The 5,753-nt window shown below is 43.9% G+C and overlaps 1 long non-coding RNA gene across 1 annotated transcript; it reads right to left on the bottom strand.

The window, feature by feature from the left end:
• Positions 1 to 207: 207 nt before the first annotated feature.
• Positions 208 to 3,205, bottom strand: LOC140844255 (uncharacterized). Its single transcript, XR_012122405.1, has 2 exons — positions 2,830 to 3,205; positions 208 to 1,760 (listed from the first exon to the last, which is right to left on the bottom strand). It is a non-coding gene; the product is annotated as an uncharacterized lncRNA (long non-coding RNA).
• Between the last annotated feature and the right edge of the window lie 2,548 nt (positions 3,206 to 5,753).

Raw genomic sequence — 5,753 nt, 5'->3', positions numbered from 1 at the left:
TACACTAAGTCACTCCTAAATATTAGTTAATTGAATTTAGTCATGTTGTCATTTCTATTTTATTAGTAGTATTTGGCTCATTTTACCAGTAAGAAAACTGAAATGTAAAGACAATACAAAAGTAAACTAAACTGAGATACTCAGCAGTCACAGAAGTATCGCTCCCACTTCTTGTGGGTCGAGTCAACGTGATCACAGGAGACCTGGTTCAGTTTCAATCAGCTTTAATTTCTTCTCACAGGTGGTGTTACAGAAATATTGCAGCTTGCACGCAGGCAAGTATGAGTTAAGAGCTCTTTTAGTTTCTCTAGCTTATTCCTCTCATCTCTGCAGGCTGGCTCGCTGGCTTCTGGTTCTGCTGGCTTCTCCTTTTCCCTACTACTAACTACCACTGTTTCCTAGACCAAAGGGGAGAGCATACGTGACCTTTAACTCTATTGGCAACAGGGCAGAAATCATGCAGTGTGCACGAGCATGGAACTACTTATAAGGTCTGGGAGGGGGATTCTCCTACTTGGCAGAGCAGATGCGTGGGATGTGCCATTACCGGATGTGAGCGCCATCTTAGAAGGGCTAGGGTCTGACCTCAGCCGTGGCTCGGACCTCTACATCTCCCCCTTTTCTCTTTAACAAAAATGAAGAGGTGGGGTTTAAAGGGACTCTGCCTGTCTTAGGTCATCAGAGGTCCTTTTGCATTCTTACCCGTCATTGGGTAACAGACATCTAATGGTCTGCTCCCTGCCTTAGGTCGATATGCATGGCGTTTGATCTTACCCATCACTGGCTACAAGTCCAGCATCTCCAACCATTTTCTGGGGGAGGCACCCTCTTCTATGGTGGCCATAGCCTGAAGCAACACTCTGTCACACTGCTGCCTGAGCTGCATTGAGCATATCGTTCTGCCAAGCAGGAGGAGCCCCAAAACCATCAGTATTCTTAGGGTTGCTGTTCCCGACGAGGCCTTTACTAAATTAAATGCTATATTAGCTAACTCTGCTATAGTTAGTCTGTACTACATTGGAGCTAACATTTCTAGCCTTAGCTGTGCGGTAAGTTTTTCAAGCTCACTAAACCAATTTGTAGCTAATAGTTGTCCTAAGTGTCTAGACAGGTTGGCTGCTCGGGAAAGGTTATTAAAGGGGATGCTAGAAACACAAAGTCCAGTATAGGAATGGATGCACCTGAGGTGCCAGGTTAGTGCTAGTAAGTCTGTTTGTTCTTGCAACAAGTCCACTCCTTGGTTCACTAGGACAATGCCATTCTTCAAGTGTGTTCTACATCAGGGCTGTTGCAGTGTCCTTTGACTATTCAATATCTCAGCTGTAGGGATGGAGATAGGGCTGCAATGGCTGCGGCTGCAGCAGCTACTGAAGCTGCTACTGCAATAGTGATGGCTTGCTGAAACTCAAGTCTCTCCGATACCTTAGTAACAGGATGTTTGCTTCTTGCTCCCTCACTGGCATAGGGATGTATGTTGGAACACACATTACCAGCATTATTGGGTACTTGTCCGCATCCCAGCATTCTGTCAGGAAGCATTTACTCTGGTTGCAGTGGAATTTTCCGTCAGACGCTCTCTTTGGTAATGAGAGGGAGTGGTACTGGCCATGCTTTCACCATTCCCCATAATTCCCTCATTTCCACCATGGTTTGTGATGTGATTCCCACCAGGATCAGGATCAGCATGGCTCTGTTCTGACTTCATGGCTCTTGAGCTTGCATGTCAGACATTCAGGTACCCAGATGGGGTTTTTCTGGTCCTGTGGAAAAAACAGAGCCTCAGGTCCAGATTAGTACTGGATCCAGGCCTTTCCATTTCCCTTTTAATACATCTTTCTGTAGGATTTTTGGTAAATCTTTTAGCTGATTCTGTGTGTATGGTGTTCGGCGGCATTGCGGCCATTTGTCTGAAGTCTTCCCCTATTCCCTGTTTATATAATGCATTCTTGAGGGTGAAGTGTTTGCGTTCCACCATACCCTGTCCTTGAGGGTTGTAGGCGATTCCTGTGGTGTGGGTGATATTCAGTGTTTTTAAGAAGTTGAGAAATGGCTTGGATGCATGCTGGCCCATTGTCAGTTTTTAATTATTTGGGTTTTCCCCAGGCTGAGAATGCCTAGAGGCAGTGAGATGAGCTCTAGATTTTTCTCCTATATGGCAAAAGGCAAAAATGATGCCTGAACAGGTGTCTAGACACATGGACATATTTCATCTTTCCAAATTCTGGGATATGAGTGACATCCATTTGCCAAATGTGGTTGGGGAGTAATCCCTTTGGATTAACTCCTTTCTCTACAACTAGGTTTGTTCTTTTAGGCAGCTCTTAACCAGGCCCCATATGGGAAGCATCCCAGCTGGGAGCAGTTCCATCTGATCTGCTTTGCACAGATCATCACTTAGCCTTTCCCACAAAGGGGCAATGATTTTTCCTTCATCTAGGAACCACTGAGCATGTCTACTGTGTGTAGGAAGGCTCTTGCTGTTTTCGTTTTCAATGGGGTTCCATCTGCTCTCAGGAGCGCCCTTAAAGGCTCCTCTGCTCTGAGTCTAGACACTTCAGAGCCCATTTTTTACAGGGAGATTGGTAAATTTTAAGTGGGTAAGGGGTATTCTTATCACTATCCCACAAATTATTGCATCCGTCACTATCCCGCAAGCTTTAACCAGCGTTCTTTCATTCCATACATGACAATACGAAACAGTACACCAAAGAACACTGACAATCAGACAAGACAGGAACACCCACCATAGCTGCTCACTCTCACCTTTTCTAACCCTACTTTCCTTTTGCTCGTTGGTCCTACTTTTACTTTGCTCGTTGGTCCACTCACCCTCCTCTCCAGCAGCTTCTCTGGAACCGTTGCACAGCAAGAAGCTCTACATCGTCCAGTCACCAGCTCTGCCTGGTGGTTGTGTCTCACGAAGAAAGCTGACTTACACGCGGAGCTCGGAGAGGTTCGCGAGGCTCGGAGAGGTTCCCGGGTTTCGGCACCAGCTATCGCTCCTGCTTCGTGGGTCGAGTCAACACCATCACAGGAGACCTGGTTCGGTTTCAATCAGCTTTAATTTCTTCTCACAGGTGGTGTTACAGAAAGATTGCAGCTTGCACGTAGGCAAGTATGAGTTAGAGCTCTTTCAGTTTCTCTCTAGCTTATTCCTCTCCTCTCTCTGCAAGCTGGCTCGCTGGCTTCTCCTCCTGCTGGCTTCTCCTCCTTTTTCCCTACTACTAACTACCGCTATATATATATGTTTCCTAGACCAATCAAAGGGGAGAGCATACGTGACCTTTAACTCTATTGGCGACAGGGCGGAAATCATGCAGTGTGCATGAGCACGGAACTACTTATAAGGTCTGGGAGGGGGATTCTCCTACTCGGCAGAGCGGATGTGTGGGATGTGCCATTACGGGATGTGAGAGCCATCTTAGAAGGGCTGGGGTCCAACCTCGGCCACGGCTCAGACCTCTACAAGAAGAGCCAGGCTTGGACTCCTGGCCAAAACATAATCATTTCATGTGACTGTCTCCAGCTGCTTCTGGAGTCCGCGGGAGTCCAAATTTTCCTTGGCAGCAGCACCAGGACTTGTTTCTCTTTGACTGTGCTCCTTCCCCCTCACTAGGGAGCTGTCTCCCCACGGATGGACTCTCCTCCAGACCTCTGCTGGGGTCTATTCTCGCCACCCTTTCCCTACGGCAGAACTTCCCACAATGCCACCGACTGTCCGCAAGTTACCTTTCTGTCACCCTTTCCTTTCCCCAACACATGTATACACTTTCTTCCCCATTCTGGGCCTAACATAAATCAGCCATGACTGGCATGGAGGACTTTGGGGTTATTTTACAAAGGTTCTCCTCAACTCCCATGTGCCAACTTTCCCTGAGCTTATTTGCATAGGATGCTGCATGCAAAACTGAGCTATTTCCAGCAAAGGACACAAGGATATTAAGTTTCCTTTGCTTTTTTTTTATCTATTTGACTTGAGAACATATGGTATTGAGGTTGATGTGTGTGTGTGTGTTTAGAAAGAACAGACCTAAACGAAAGCATTGCCAACTCTCTTAGAGAAACAATAGTAAAGAGAATTGTGTTTGAATTCCTGTGGTGGTTGTTCTGTATGTACTTTTTTTCCCCTTTATCAACTAATAAGCTAAATAACAATTTTAAAGGCAGCCTATCAGAAGACAAAATAACATTATGGAGGCACATGCTCTTGGTGAAACACTGGTTGACTCTAAAAAGACTCAGGTGTGGAGTGGAAAGAAGACAAAAAACTGTCCCGTCCAGAAGAACAGGAGCCCAGGGCAGGTAGAGGATTAACAAGGGGTGGTTACATCAGAGTTTCTCCGGGGATAGGTTAGAGAAAGGAGGAGATGGTGTTAGTTCTGAGCAGAGATTCTTAATATTAGATCATCATTTCTGTATCTGGGAAACATGTGGATGATATCTATTGTTAAAATAATACAAAGTAGATACCTGGAAAACACAGAATGATACTCCTTGTTCTAATGATACAAACTGGAGAATGGATGGAGTTCTGAGAAATATTCACAGATAGAAAATGCAGAGCAACAAGTTGATAACAGTGCTTTAAAAAAAAGTACATCCATAACTAGTTGAATAAACCTGAAACAAATAATCTGATTAAAAACTAAGATAACTGGTTATATTTGCCTGCTCTTAATTTCTCAGAACAGAAAAAGTTACAATGGCATCATTTTAAATATTGCATTCCACAGCAATGACCTTGTGACCTGTGTGGCAAGATGTCATCAGGATTTCCCTGTAAGAGAAAGGAAATTTAGGGTCAAAAAACTTGAGTCTTCAAAGCTCTTGTACACATTTGCATGGCGAATCATCATTGGTCGCATTGATGTGGTCCACTAAATGGATTAAGAAAGGCAATCCTATAATACATCCTAGAAAAATGTCTTTTGGAAGAGCTTGACTTTCAAGAATGGGTTACAACTGCATATATTGAAATAATTTCTTACAATTATTAGGAAAGCTGAATATCCCTTCCATATTCTTGTTTATATTTTAGACCAAAAGTAAAGTATAGCATGGTGTTCCCAGAGTAAGCTCTGGTGTGAGACTGGTGGGGTTTGAAAGCCCTTTCTACTACTTGACTGCTCTGTCACCTTAGCAATGTGTCCTGAGCTTTCTCAACCTCAGTTTGTTCATATAAAACAGGCAGAGTAACAGTGCCTACATACCTTCTAAGGTTATTGGAAGATTGAGGTAATTAATTGAGATACTCCAAAAATGATTAGTACAGTGCCTCAAACAGTAAAGCCCTCAAAAGTTAACTGATACAATTGTCTGCTCTTTTGTCTCCCTTGCATATATCTTACCATGTTGATAACACAGGTGGATCACACTGTACCTAGTGTTTTGTCTCACTTGTATGAGCAACACTGCTCTTCAAAGTCAATGAGCAACCCCGGATCGGGACTACATGTTATGAGTTATAGGTCTTCCATATACTATTGGGTGAGGTTGGGAAAGTTATTTAATTTTCTCTCACTTTTTTTTCCCTTTTTTTAGACTCTTTTTAGGGCATTTTTAGTTTTACAGAAAAATTGAACAGATCAGCTGTGCTTCTCTGTATTTGCCTATTCTTCAGTTTCAGGGGATGCAATCTACCTCATGAGCTCAGTTCTCTGATGGACCCAGAGGAGTTGTTTCTCAGTTTGCTGGCTTTTCTCTTGTTGTGAGGATGCGAATGATGTTCAAATTCTTTACATGTCTCAGAGGAA

The sequence above is a fragment of the Manis javanica genome, chromosome 11 (assembly GCF_040802235.1).
Source record: "Manis javanica isolate MJ-LG chromosome 11, MJ_LKY, whole genome shotgun sequence".
NCBI classification, from domain to species: Eukaryota; Metazoa; Chordata; class Mammalia; order Pholidota; family Manidae; genus Manis; species Manis javanica.
The sequence above is the reverse complement of the archived record's forward strand: the minus strand, read 5'-3'. Positions and strand labels throughout refer to the sequence as shown.